The 15,548-nt window shown below is 35.7% G+C and overlaps 1 pseudogene; it reads left to right on the top strand.

The window, feature by feature from the left end:
- The first annotated feature begins 234 nt into the window (after positions 1-234).
- LOC125811091 (agamous-like MADS-box protein AGL62) lies at positions 235-894 on the top strand (annotated as a pseudogene).
- The last annotated feature ends 14,654 nt before the right edge of the window (positions 895-15,548 follow it).

Raw genomic sequence — 15,548 nt, 5'->3', positions numbered from 1 at the left:
TATTAAAGTAAAAGGTTTTTTATTAATCATTTAATATATCTTATTTTTTCAATTGTTCTCAAATAAAATAACGGTCAAATGCAATCCCATAATATAAAACTAATTAGGAAAAGATGAATTGTCTAATTATGCTAATTAACGTCTATGTGATTAAGTTATTTTAAAACACAATTTCTTATATAAAGCTCTTGGTGTTAAGACAAAAAGTCACAATTTCTTTGTGATAGTTTAGACATGACAAGAAGAATCTGCAAGAGTCGTCAAAGGGTTGACATGGTGAAAATGAAGAATGTGAGAAACTTAGGAATTACATTTTCTAAGCGACGTGCTGGTCTGTTCAAAAAGGCAAGTGAACTTTGTACGCTATGTGTGGTGCTGAAATTGCCATTGTGATACTTTCCCAGGACGGTAAAGTCTTCTCCTTTGGTCACCCTTGCGTGGACACGTTGGTGGAGAGGTTCCTCGGGGAGGAACCTCCCTCCACCAAATAGCGATGTCCACAATCAACAAATCGTGGCTCGCAGAGAAGATGGTATACGTGAGCTCAATACCAAGCTCATGAACCTCAAAGGGGTTCTCCAGATGGAGAAAAATTGCGGAGAATCCCTTTGAGATATTAGGAAGAGAGCTAATGGTCTATGGTGGGAATCTCCTATGGAAGAACTTAACTTATTTCAACGTCAACACTTGAAGAAGGCATTGGAAATTCTAAAGCAAAAGGTTGAAAAAGAGGCACAAATGGTGAATAATAATGCATTCCCATTTCAGACATTGGGAAGTGCCTGGACTCCTCCTAATTGTTCAAGCTAAAGTTCTTCATATGGACTCAATGTTGGTCGATCCTTTGCTAATAGGGTTAGTGGATCTACTTATTCCATAGTTCTCAATTACTAGTTCAACCATCATTCCTAGTGCGCGCATTATGGAATTGTCGAAAATAAAATATTATATTAAGTGTCTTGGTTCATTTCTGATTTGAGTTATCCTAAGTGTTGTGTTCATCAGCTATGATTCAGTTAAATTCAGTAATAAGTGTTGTGTTCATCATGTAATATTCATCCGTTATGATTTTAGTAATTTTAATTGTATATGTTATGTTATTAGTCTATTGTCATGTTGAATATATCCTTTGAATTGCATAACATAATCTCTTCTTTATCAAGATATTACAAACTTGTAGAAAAAATGTGGTATGCATGTATTATCATATATGGCGCTAGAACTTATTTCTTCAATACTCTGGGGAATCTCGTCCTTGCAGATCTGCTTCTACAATCTCGTCCTGGCATAAGATAATCGTGCTTCTCTTCTAGTGTAGATAGAGGGATCACTCGCCGTTGATCATTCATGGATTTACATAGTTGGAGAAGAAGATGGTGAATGTTGCAAGTTCTCATCCTTCCATTAGTCCTTCGTGTACCAGCCAAAATTAGACTTCTATCAGTTAACTCTTCCTCGAAGTATTTACAAGCCCCTTCTCTTTTTTTCTGTGCAATCAGCTTGAATGATGCTTCTTAGTCTTGAATCAACTTTATCTTCTACTTTGTATATTACATCTCTGATCTTCTTTTCTACAACTTAAGAGTTTCAATATCTTTGGCTTGCTTTGTCGTATCGTCAAGAAAAACTTGCATAGCAGAAAGATTTTGATAGAGAGATTTAACATGACGTTGTTGTGTACAACTTCAACAAACCAAAGATTGGTTACGTTTCGAAAGTTGTTCCAATGTATACATAAGTGAAGAAAGAGCAGCATAAGCCATATATTTATATCTATTTGTTGGAATAACAAAAAGATAGAGCTTGCAGGTAGATTTATATATCTCTGCAATGATATACTTTTTCTAAATGGGGGACAAGGACTTATATTAGTCTTGATATTATTTATCATCTTCTTTTGTAGGGTTTTTAATGTATGTATAATTTGTTTGAAAAAATGATAATCACACCCAGGAAAATGTCCACACTAAATAGCAAGAGCAAGAGAGTAACAACAAATTCAATAATATTGAAGAAAACTTGGTAGTGTCAAAAGACTACTACTCTTTTATAAGAACAACACTCATTTATTTCTTACAACTCACAATAATATTACTTCCACACTATTTTTCATACTAGCTCAAAGTCGAGCTTATACATACACCTGTTTCCAAAGCACTTCTACATTATTAGCACCATGATAAGTAGAAATAATTATTTATAAAAATTATATTCAGGACATCCATGATATAAAATTCTATATAGTATCAGTATATAAGAAATAAAACAATCAAATCAAAGGTATGTTAATGTAACAAAACACTTCTCCTTACAAGAGGACAATTATATATTATCATGATATTAAGTACCAAGCTATTTAGAAGGAAATTAAGAAGTATCAAGACCGTGTGATTAATATGAAAGAAAGTACCAATTTATTTTGAGGACTGAATCGTAATCTCTAAAAAATGGCAAGAGTCGAAAGTATCAATTCCTCTTTCCAAGGGTCAATTTTTTGGGGTTGCCTTCTTGTCGTCAATGATCTCAACGACTACTATCTCTAATGAAGCCTATATAAGAGCCATCAAAGAGATCAAAGTGTTGTTCATCGGTGTATCGGTACCTAAAACCACGGTATCATCAAACCACTCAACGATAGTAAAGTACACTTAGAATACTAGATTTAGTAGTAGTAGGAGAAGTCCAGAAAATTTATTTTTCCTGAAAAATACGAGGAAACTCTCTATTTATAGACAACAAAGGGTAGTGTGAACATATATTTATTGTGCCTTAATCAGAAAGGTCACATCCCTTTGAAAAGTTACAACCCTTCGAAAAGGTCACAACCTTTCACAAAAATCACAATTTTTCATTACAATCAAAACTTTAGATAAAAGTCGCAACTCTTCATTTTCCATTCACACCTTTTAAAACGCAACAATCCTCCTAGTTTCATGAGTGTATAGAGAATAAACTTTTTACAATGATTCTCTTTGATGTGGCTTACACTTCACACTCACATAGGTGATTTCTAATCGTGTCATCGTTTAGATACACTATTTTGTCAAATCTACCTCTTAGCAAATCATTAAAAATTTTAAGGTTTATTAACTCGTTAACAAGCCTTAATGTTTTATCCTTGTTCCTGAGCATTGTCTTCATCATGAGAATGGATTGAGTTGGTTGACAATGTGGAACCGTCAGTTACAACTTTGTTTTTCTCCTTGAACCTAGCTCTTGGTATCTCTAGTATGCTAGGTAGAGTTACTGACATGATGACTTGTCCTAAGCTGTAAACTCATTCCCTTAGATGATCTTTGAACTCTCTCTCTAATTAGGCCTTTTGTAAGTGGATCCGACACATCATTTGACTTTACAAAGTCAATTGTGATAATTCCACTAGAGAGTAATTTTCTAACGGTATTATGTCAACGTATTATATGACGAGACTTTTCGTTATACATCATGCTCCATGACGTACCTATTGAATCTTGACTATCAAAGTTTATGCATACTAATGTCAAGGTTCAGGCCAAAAGTGATGTAGATCAAAGTGGCACTACTTCAAGGAGGCCTTTCACAAGGAGTCAAGCTAATGACCATCAAGCATTGCAAGCTTTATGGATGAAGATGGAACCTTTGGAAGGCTCCAAATGGAAGAATTGAATATATTTAATATATTAAGCGCTCTACCATTTTTATTACCTTGTAATTTTAATGAAGGGAAATTGAGTCTTTCTTCACTATTTTAGTTTTTAGTATAAATAGTAGTTATTAGGGTTTCATAATGGTTTTTTTGGGACATGTTATGCCTCTTTTGAGAGTTTGGAAGCCCTTTGTTGAATGTCAACATTTTGTCCTAGAATTTGCAAGTAAGATTATTACTTTCTTGAGGATTCTAATAGATTAGGTGCTTTTATTTCTCAATTAAGTGGTGTTTTTGGTTAGTTTCACCATTACATCTCTTAGTTGCTCGAATTTAATTGTGTCTATCTCTTGTATCCATTTTTTTATTTCTATTTTATTTTTATCTTCTTGTTTCATATCAAATTGGTATCAGAGCAAGGCCAGAGAATTGTTCCTACAATTCTTAATCTTTCAATTGTTTAATTTCTAAAATCAGCCAAAAAAGATCGGATTTTTTTTGGGTGTAGTTGATGAATTTGAGAGTTGGTTGATTTCTCTAAGCTACATATTGTGGTTTCCTAGCTAAAAATTAAAGATTACATGGCAAAAAAAAATATGAGAAGCCATTGTTAGGATTTGAAACTTTGAAGAAGTAACTTGAAAATGGGTTTGCTGATTTGTTGTTTATTTGTAGAAATTGGTGGTCAAAACTTATGGATGTAGTTGTAGAATAGTGCTTTCCCGAATTTGAGTCCATTTGATGGAGTATTGAAGGGAATTAGTTCAAAAACACAAAAAATAAAATAAAAAATGACCCACTTCTTGGAGAAGAAGAAGAACAAAAGAAAAATATTCTCTACTTTTGTTAGTTAATTCTAGCTAGATTACTTTGAGTATTAGTTCATACTTAACTTACGTTAGTTCTTGTTCGTGCCAATTCTTTTTATTTTATTTTGTTGAATGCTTATTTGTTTCCATGTCCTTTCTTGATTTACATAAACTCCACTCCATCCCGAAGAAGTAGTACCACTTGTGAATTATTTGACTGTGTTGACTCTCAACCTTGGGTTATTCAAGAGTGGTAAAAGGCAAGAGTGAAGTGAGTTCATTGGAGGGTAGCCTAAAAAGCATTGGCCTTATAATAATACACGAGTGTGAGTGAAAAAAAAGTGAGTGGTGAGGAACTTTTTCTACGTACTCTTTATTTCTTTTTGTAGGTACAATGACTCAATTGGAGGGAGAACCCTCTAGCAAAATGGAAATGATGCTTCAACAACTATTGGAAGACATGAGAGATATGAAGGGAAAATTGGAAGATGTGGATACGAGGGTAAGAACTCAAGAAATCACAACCACTTGAGATTTTCAATCCTAGATGTCAAAATGATGAGGGATCAAGTAAAACTCCTCTTGATGCAATTCCATCACACTTAATTGTGCAAGATACCCTATCTCCTAATGTCAAATTACCAATGAAGGCTCACCATCAAGTGACACTTCCAAAAGGGGGGGGGGGGTCAACAAGAAAATCTTCCACCACAAGTAATTAGACCTCAAATGAGAGCCCAACATAACCTTGAGGATCATGATTCTTTTGATGGTGATAATTACGGCTATGGAATAGACGATCAAGCTCAACAAGAGAGGTTAGGTGGGAGAGGAAGAAGAGAAGGAAATGGAGGTTGGCATCCGGTTGATGGTAGAGAATACAATCGAAGGAATGATGATGAAGATCGAAGATTCAACAACATCAAGGTTACACTTCCATTTTTCAAAGGAAGTAGTGACCCAAATGAATACCTTGATTGGATAGTGAAGCTTGAAAGACAAAATAATCTCAACAATATGAGCGATGTTAAAAAACTGAATTATGCTATAAGTCACCTTGAGGGTTTTGCTTCTACATGGTGGGAGAAAATTGAAAGGTATGCTTTGGTGAATAGAAGTTTTGTTACAAATTGGAATGACATGAAAAGAAGAATGAGAGAAAGATTTGTGGGTCAAAATTATGAACAATATAAGCTCAAAAAGTATTACAATCTTCAACAAGGAAGCAAGAGTGTGGAAGGGTATTATGAGGAGCTAGAGCATACTAGGCTTCGAGCTAGTGTCAATGATGGAGAGATGAATCTTGTGGCAAGATTATCTCGGGCTTTTAAATAGAGAGATAAGGCAACCATTAGATTTGCATCGTCTTCCTACTTTATATGAAGCTTATCAAATGGCACTCAAGGTGGAGGAACAACAAAAGGAAAATAAATCAAGAGTGCAATCTTCTTCTTCTTCATGGGCAAAAAAATAAAGAAGTTTGGAAATCATCTCCTACTTGGGACAACTCTAAAGGTGCAAATCAAGACTTCAAGTCCAATTTTGACAAAGCCATACCAAAGATGGACTACAAGGATTTAGGTAACAAATCTAAACTTGAAACTCCATCTAAAATAAAGTGTTTTAAATGCCAAGGGTATGGACATAAAGCAAATGAATGCCCTCATAGAAGAACTATCATTGCATTGAATGATGGTGGTTATCAAATGGACGATGAATCTAAGGATGACCATAGAGAGGATGATAGTAGTGATGAATTTATGAGAGAAGGGGATCGAGAAGAAATTAATGATGATGGAAAACTTGTTTTTGTTGTAAGGAGGAGTATGAGTGCTCTAGCGAGGGAAGATCTTGATCAAAGGGAAAATTTGTTTCATAATTGGTGCAGGGTTCAAGAGCAATTATGTTTCTTTATCATTGATAGTGGAAGTTGTGCAAATGTTGCTAGTGTATCTATGGTGGAACAATTGAAACTTCCAACAAGAAGGAATCCAAAACCTTATAGGTTGCAATGGCTCAATGAATGTGGTGAACTCAAGTTGAACAAGAAAGTGTTGATAAAGTTCAAGATTGGAATCTACCATGATGAAGTGCTTTGTGATGTTGTACCGATGCAAGCTTGTCATCTATTGTTGGGAAGGCCATGAGATTATGATGTAGGGGTAAAACATGATGGAAGGTCCGATAAATATGCATTTGTTAAGGATGGTAAAAAGCACATTCTTAACCCTCTTTCTCTTTTTCAAGTGGGAGAGGAATATAGAAAAATGAGAGAGTTGAAAGAAAAACTTGAAAGAAAAAAAAGAGAGGAGAGTAAGAGAGTGAAAAATGATAATTCAAAAAAAGGAAAAAGAGAGGTTGAGAGCTCAAGTGAGAATGAATTATCACAAAAAAAGAAGATATGAGCAAGAAAAACAAAACATCAAAGAAAAAGGAAAGATGTGCATGATTTTACAAAATCAAGAGAGCACGAAAGAGCTAAACATTAAGGATGATACTCAAGTCATACTTATTAAACCAAAAGGATATTCTTTGCTTTCTAATAGTGAACTAACATCATTATATTTACCAAGTGTTGTTTCTTCTTTGTTGCAAGGTTATGAAGATCTATTTCCGGAAGAAATGCCTAGTGGAATGCCTCCTTGGAGGGGAATAGAACATCAAATTGACTTTGTACTGGGTTCTCAACTACCCAACAAAACCACTTATAGGAGAAACCCTCAAGACACTTACGAATTGCAAAGACAAGTTGAGGAACTTTTGGAAAAAGGATTGATAAGAGAAAGTCTAAGTCCATGTGCGGTGCCCATGATTGTAGTGCCCAAGAAGGATGGTTCATGGAGGATGTGTGTAGATTGTCATGCCATTAATAGAATTACGGTAAAATATCGACATCCTATTCCTAGACATGATGATATGCTAGATGAATTGTGTGGTTCTACCTTATTCTCTAAAATAGATTTGCGAAGTGGATACCATCAAATTCCAATAAAATCCGGAGATGAATGGAAAACCTGTTTCAAAACTAAATTTGGATTATATGAGTGGATGGTGATGCCTTTTGGACTAACCAATGCACCAAGAACTTTTATGCGACTAATGAATCACGTACTTAAATCGTTTATTAATGATTTTGTTGTGATTTATTTTGATGATATTTTGGATTATAGCAAGTGCTTGGATGATCATGTGCAACATTTGAGGTTGATTTTTGATGTGTTGAGAAATGAAAAGTTGTATGTGAATTTTAAAAAATGTTCTTTTTGTGTGGACCGTGTTGTTTTCCTTGGTTTTGTTGTAAGCTCAAGTGGAGTTAAGGTGGATGATGAGAAGGTAGAGGCAATTAGGAGTTGGCCAACCCCTAAGTCCATTAGTGATGTTAGAAGCTTTCATGGGTTGGCAAGTTTTTTTTTTCTTTTGATCAAATTTTGGACCGTGGTCCATTTTATTCATAAAAATCTATGGACTGAAAAGAAGCCCATTTGGAATAGAACCAAAAAGGAAAGCAATATATACATAATCAGTCCAAAAGTGACCAACAAAAATGTCCTAGATAAGGGATTCCTAAAGTGGTCTATGTTCTCTTCCTCCTCCCTTTTTTTCATTTCCACTGCAAATAATATCCATGTCTGCCTGACCTGAGTTTCGTCATCCTCCTTTTCTGTATCATCATCATCAAGAGGAGGTCTAATGTTTTTTGAACAACTATCACATGTATGCCTTTTCTCATTTCCTTTTTGTTCCAATGCTATTCTCTTACCCTTTCCCTATGTAGATACAACCATTGGTGATAAACTTGGAGGGAAGTTCCAATCGTGTGCCTTCTTAGCTCAATGTAAGCTCCTTTCTTTTCTCCCTTTTTTCTACTTCTGTTCTTCCTCTGATCACGTCTCCTTCGCAGTTGTACCCAAAATGGGGATACCCAGATTGCTCCCTTATAGCTTCGTAATTTTCTCCTAGCTGTGCACCAAGGCCGCTTTGCAGATCCTGTTCCATGATTCGCGCTTTGTACTGGTGAACGCATGATTCTTTGTTGGTTGTTAGTTTGTATTCGCGTAGTTATTTTGCCCTGGCTTTTCTATAAATATAATATCTATGTGAATATGTACTCTTTCCTTCACCTCTCATGTTGATGATTGCTTGTATTGGTGATTCTCCTTGTTCTTATCCTGATTGCTGGTATCTGGTGTTTGTCCATGTTAAGATTTTTTCTTGCCTTGATTGGTAGATCATAGAAACTTGCATACTGCTGCTTGTCTTCATGATTGATGGCTATGTTTGTAATGCAGTCAACTAGTTTATTTCCTTCTCTATAAATGTGCACAACCTGAGTATTTAGTATGTTCATAATGTCTTGTATCTCCTCTATTCTTTCTATTAGGGTCCAAGGTACTTTCCAGTCTCTTTTTATCATATTCTTAAGACTTAATCAGTCTCTAATATGATATGTGTGATACCTTGCCTCTTACAATGTTGTAATGCTTTCCAAACTGCTGTTGTTTCTGCCTCTATGTTTGTGGTGATGCCTATGTTTTGTGCTTCTACGTAAACCAAGTCTCCCTTGTTATCTCTAATACAAAAACCATAGGAGCTTTCCCCTAGATTCCCTCTGCTTGCCCCATGTGTGTTACACTTAAACCATCCCTCCTCAGGTACCGACCACTTTACTATATGGAAATAAAGAATAGGTCTATACTATTGCAGAAGATCAAACATGCCATTCCAATTATAAGGAACATTTCTTAGCCATGGGTAATTGGCTTTAAGAAATTGATGTACTGTCAGCAGACATTGAGAGTACATTTTATTGAATGAAATTTCCTTGTCATGTCTCTTTCCGTTCCTTCTTTTCCACAATTCCCACATGAATATGTGGGGTATTTCCTTCATTATGTGTTATACCTTAGGATTAGCATCAAATTCCCACCATTGGAGAATCAATTGTTATAATTGTTGCCCTTTTATGTTGATACCTGCACAAGTAGCAGATAGCCTCCATAGCCTTTGAGATATGTGAGTTGTTAGTAGAAGATGTTGCATGGTTTCCATTTCCCCTCTTTCACAACAATAGCATTTAGAGACTATATTCATTCTCATTCTTCTTAGATTATCATCAGTGGCAATTCTCTTTTTCCAGACTCTCCATAAAAAGAAAGAGATCTTAAAAAGAAGCGTTTTGATCCATATGTTCCTGCAGTATTCTATTTGCTCTCTTTTGTGCCTTACTATTTGATAGGCAGATTTGACTGTGAAATTCCCAACTGAGCTTCCCATCCACCAAGCTTTATCATTCATCTCACTTGTGCAAGGTAATATGTTATTGACTATGTGTTCTGTCATCTATTCTGAGAGACAGTCTCTGAGCTTCCTTCTATTCTACGAACCCTCCTTAATGAATTCTTTCACTTCCATTTCCTCATCCCTGGCAGATTCTCCTTCAGTGTAATACAAAGCACCTTCTTTTGTCCAGTTATCAAACTAGAAACTAGATGTGCCTGCTTTTAATTGCCACTAAATCTCATGTTCTACTTCTTCCCTCATGGCTACCATTTTTTTTCCAAACATGAGACGCGCTAACACTCCTTGAAACTGTGGGATGTGTCTTTTTGCAGTACTTGTTACCCATGTAATTGCTCCATAGTGATGTGGATGTCCTGAAATTTCACCATAGTTTTGCAAATAAAGCATTATTTACTGCATGTAGGGACCTGAATCCCAGTCCTCCTTCCTCCTTGGGAATGCACATGTCTTCCCAGGCTACCCAATGTTTTCCTTTCAGGCTCCCAGTACTCCCCCAAAAAACTTCGAAAACATTTGATGAATCTGCTCTATTACACTCTTGGGTGGGTTCATTGCTGAGAGTAAATACACCGGCATGGATTGTAGAATATGACATACTAATGTGTACTTTCCACCAAAAGTTAGTAATCAATTTTGCCAAGAAAGAATCCTCCTTGCTATCTTTCTTATTAATTCTTCAAAATAACTTTTGAGTTTCCTGCCATAGTAAACTTGGCACCCAAGGTATGTGAAAGGAAAATTTCCTTGCTTTATCCCTGTGAGTTTTCTCATTCTTATTGCAACTATCAGTGGGGTTTTATCATGAAAGATAAAGTGAGCTCTTTGATTTGTTTACCATCTGACCAGATATTCTCTCATAGTCTCTTAATACGACCATCATCTTCACTACCGAAGTTCTATCCCCAGAACATAATAAAATAGTATCATCCGCACAGGACAAATGGTTTATCGCTGGACTCTATTTGGGTAGGCCATATCCCATAAAATTGTTATCATCATGCAGTCTGTTAAGCCCTTTAGCTAGTACCTCTATTGCAATTATAAATAGAGTCGGTGATAATTGATCACCTTGTTTAAGCCCTCTGGAAGATAGAAAGAAACCATTAGATTGCCCATTGATCAAAATTAAGTACCAGTTATTTGATACCATTTTCCATACCATGTCAATAATGATTTCCGAAAACCCAAACTTTCTCAGTACTTTAGATAAAAAGATCCAAGATACCCTGTCGTATGACTTCGCCATATCCAACTTCACCACCACATTAATATTACTATTTCTCTTGTCGATATTCCTGATAATTTCTTGTGCTACTAACACATTTTTAGTGATACTTCTTCCCTTTATGAAACCAGACTGCGTGGGAGAAATTATCTTTGGTAAAACCTCTGCCATTCGATCATGTACCATTCTTGAAATGCTTTTGTTGATAAAAAAACTAAGGCTAATTAGCCTCAAATCAGTGAGCATCTTCACCTTTTCTTTCTTGGGTAATAACACTAAATTGGTATGAGTAATGTATTTGGGAAGCTCATGCCCACAAAAGAAAGCTCTTACCAGTTTAGTAATATCCACTTTAATAATGTCCCAACAACTTTGAAAGAAAAGGCCTGAAAACCCATCTGGTCGGTACGCATTATCACCATTTAGCTCGAATACCACCCTTTTTACCTCCACTTGTGAAGGTAGCTTTGTCATCTCCTCATTCTCCTCATATGTTATCAACCTGGGAATGTGATTCAACATTGTCCAATCCTGATTGTTTCCTTCCTCTTTGAATTGCACTTAGAAGAAAGCTAATGCCGCTTCACCCATTTGGTGATTTGTTTGAAAGACTTATCCTATCTAATTAGTAATTTGAGACAGATGTAGCTTTTTCATTCTTCCTTTAACGTAGGAATGGAAAAATTTAGTGTTTCTGTCCCCATCTACAAACCATATCATCCCAACTTTTTGTTTCCAATATTCTTCCTCAATCTTGAGATATTTCTTCAATTCAACCTCCGTTCTGCTCAAATCAGTTCTATTACCTGCCGAAGGATTAATCTCGAACTGATTTTCTTTTATCCTGATCATATCTTCTATAGTAGCAATCTGTTGAAATATATTGCCAAAGACTTCTTTACTGGTGCCCAACGCTCTTTTCACCTTTTTTAATTTTGATTGTACTTCCATGAACGGGCTGCCTACCAAATCAGTATTCCAATTTTGGTGCACTATCTTTGTGAAGTGTTGATGTTTTGTCCAAAAATTTAGAAATCTAAAAGGCTTGATTGTAGGCTCCTCTTCAGTTTTGCATACAACATGCAAAGAGGCATGATCATACCCTTGTCTAATAAAATGGTAAACCTCTGTAGCTGGAAAAATTGCCAAAAAATCATTATTCACCAAAATCCCATCTAACCTCTTCAATATACAACCTTCTTCAATACGTCCATTCCACCAAGTGTATTTTCTCCCAAAGATAGGAACTTTAGACAAAGTACAATAATTTATACACTGTGCAAAGTCCATTGCTTCTTGTTAAGTAAAAGTCGGCCCTCCCCCCCCCCAATTTTTCCTCCTCTTTTAAAATGACGTTAAAGTCTCCTCCCACCATAGAAGGATGATGGCAATCCTCTGCAATACTTCCTAATTCTTTCCATAGTTCTAGTCTTTCAACCTCGCTACATCTAGCATACAATGAAGAAATAAGAAAGATGTCGTTGTTGCTAACAAACTTCATGATTAATTGTTGTATAGTATCTAGAACTACGACGCCCTCCCAATCATTTTTCCAGAAAATCCATACCTTTCCAGAACAATTAACCAAGGCCTTGTCAAACCCAATTTTATTCTAAAGTGTTCTAACTCTGATGGATCCTGAAAAGGTTCCATTAGAGCTATAAAAGAGTAATGATGTCTTCTGTTTAAATCTATTAATCTCCCAAAAGAATTTTGGATATTAACAGACCTAATTTTAGTTCTCTAGCCGCTCCTCTAACCGAGGTCATCAAAAAGGAAAAGCCTTTCATTTGGGGTATAAAACAAGAGGAAGCCTTTAAAATCTTAAAGGAGAAACTTAGTTCCACTCCTTTACTTCAACTTTCCGATTTTAAGAAGATGTTTGAAATTGAGTGTGATGCTAGTGGAGTAGGCATTGGTGCGGTCTTGATGAAAGAAGGAAAACCCATAGCTTACTTTAGTGAGAAGTTAAGAGGAGCTCCATTGCAATATACTACCTATGATAAGGAACTCTATGCCCTAGTGAGAGCCTTAGCGAATTGGCAACATTATTTGTGGCATAAGGAGTTTGTGATTAGAATCGATCATGAGGCTTTGAAGAATATTAGGGTTCAAAAGAAACTTAATAGAAGGCATGCCAAATGGATATAATTTATTGAGTCTTTTCCTTATGTGATTGATTATAAGCAAGGGAAAAAGAATATTGTGGCAGATGCTTTATCTAGAAGATATGTTTTGATGAATACCTTGACTTCTAGATTAATGGGTTTTGAGAGTTTGAATGAGTTATATTCTAATGATGATGATTTTGAAAAAGTCTTTGGGGAGTGTCAAGTGAGCTTGAATAGGTGTGTACAAGTTGTTAAGAAGGGTAATGAATCTAGAACTCCTAGGTTTGAGTTGAAGGAGGGGTATTTGTTTAGGAATGGAAAGCTTTGTGTACCTATGTCCTCATGGAGAGAGTTGTTAGTGAAAGAGGCACACAATGGAGGTTTGATGGGTCATTTTGGAGTGTCAAAAACCTTGGCTATTCTTAGTGAACATTTCTTTTGGCCTAAGATGATAAGAGATGTGGAAATAATTTGTGCTAGGTGTTTGGATTGTAATCATGCTAAATCTTGTACCCAACCCCATGGGTTGTATACCCCTTTGCCTATTCCTAGTGGCCCTTGGCTAGATATTTCCATGGACTTTGTTGTTGGTCTCCCGAGGACTAAGAAGGGTAAGGATAGCATCTTTGTTGTTGTGGATAGATTTTCTAAAATGGCTCACTTTATTGGTTGTCATAAAAGTGATGATGCATCTCATGTTTCTACCTTATTTGTTCATAATGTGATGAAATTGCACGGAACTAGTGATAGAGATTCAAAGCTTCTAAGTCATTTTTGGAGGTATTTGTGGGGAAATTTGGGAACTAAGTTACTATTTTCTACTTCTTGTCATCCCCAAACAGATGGTCAAACTGAGGTAGTTAATAGAACCTTAGGTAACATGCTTAGGGATATGGTTAAAGAGAAGTTAACTTCTTGGGAGGATCAACTGCCATTAATTGAGTTTGCATATAATAGAACTATTCATAGATCTATTGGCATAACCCCTTTTGAGTGTGTTTATTGCTTTAATCCCTTGACTCCATTAGATTTAACTCATTTACCCAAAGATATTATTGTGAGTATAGATGCAAAAGCTAAGGCAAAAGCTATGATGAACATCCATGAGAAAGTAAGAATGCGAATTCAGAAGGCCAACAATGATGCAACCAAAAAAGCCAACAAGGGACGAAAGCGAGTCACCTTTGCACCTGGTGATTGGGTATGGGTTCGTTTTAGGAAGGAAATATTTCCAAGCAAAAGGAAGAACAAAGTTATACCAAGAGGAGATGGACCTTTTCAAGTGCTTGAGAAGATTGGGGATAATGCTTATAGAGTAGACTTACCAAGTGAGTATTTGGTCCATAATGTTTTCAATGTTAGTGATTTATCATTTTTTGATGAAGGTGACGCGAATTCGAGGATGAATTCTTTTGAAGAAGGGGAGTGTGATGTAGATCAAAGTGACACTACTTCAAGGAGGCCTTTCACAAGGAGTCAAGCTAAGGACCTTCAAGCATTGCAAGCTTTATGGATGAAGATGGAACCTTTGGAAGGCTCCAACATGGAAGACTTGAAGATATTTAATATATTAAGTGCTCTACCATTTTAATTACCTTGTAATTTTAATGAAGGGCAATTGAGTCTTTCTTCACTATTTTAGTTTTTAGTATAAATAATAGATAGTAGGGTTTCATAAGGGTTTTTTTTGGACATGTTATGCCTCTTAGGAGAGTTTGGAAGCTCTTTGTTGAACTTCAACATTTTCTCCTAGAATTTGCAAGTAAGGTTATTACTTTCTTGAGGATTCTAATAGATTAGGTGCTTTTATTTCTCAATTAAGTGGTGTTTTTGGTTAGTTTCACCATTACATCTCTTAGTTGCTTGAATTTAATTGTGTCTATCTCTTTTATCTATCTTTTTTTTAATTTCTATTTTATTTTTATCTTCTTGTTCGACATCAAAAATAGAATATCTATCAAATTCCGGTGTCTTCCAACTTATTCATCGATCTTATCTAGAGAAACAAGCTCAGAGATCATTGTAAAGATAGCGATATATTTTTGTTTGGGAGATTTCCAAGAGACTGCTCCTCCACCAAGATTAAATACATATTCGCTTGTGAATTTTACTTTATTTGATCTCGGTGATCCAACTCGGAATAAAAGGAGGTTCACACAAGTGATAATGTATCACTTGTGTCCCACAAATTCTCCCCCAACTAAATCTCTCAAAGCCCCTAGGACTACATTGTGAATGCCGATTAAATTAGAAGGAAGAAGACTCTGTTTATAGAGACCTAAACTAAATCTTTTCCTACAAGAAAAGGACTAGGCATTCCTAAACCTTTTCCTAAAAGAAAAAAAATTATATTTGGTAAGAAACTCAGGGCAAATAATACCCAACAAATCTCCCCCTTGGCTTGAATTTATGACGAAATAGATTTGTCCACCTTCTTCACATAATCTTCAACAACTTGCATCTCCTTTCCATAATAT

This window comes from Solanum verrucosum, unplaced genomic scaffold (genome assembly GCF_900185275.1).
Source record: "Solanum verrucosum unplaced genomic scaffold, falcon-dt-bn FXZP01000886.1, whole genome shotgun sequence".
In the NCBI taxonomy this organism is placed as follows: domain Eukaryota; kingdom Viridiplantae; phylum Streptophyta; class Magnoliopsida; order Solanales; family Solanaceae; genus Solanum; species Solanum verrucosum.
Note: the sequence above shows the minus strand (reverse complement) of the source record. Positions and strands in the feature narration are given on the sequence as shown.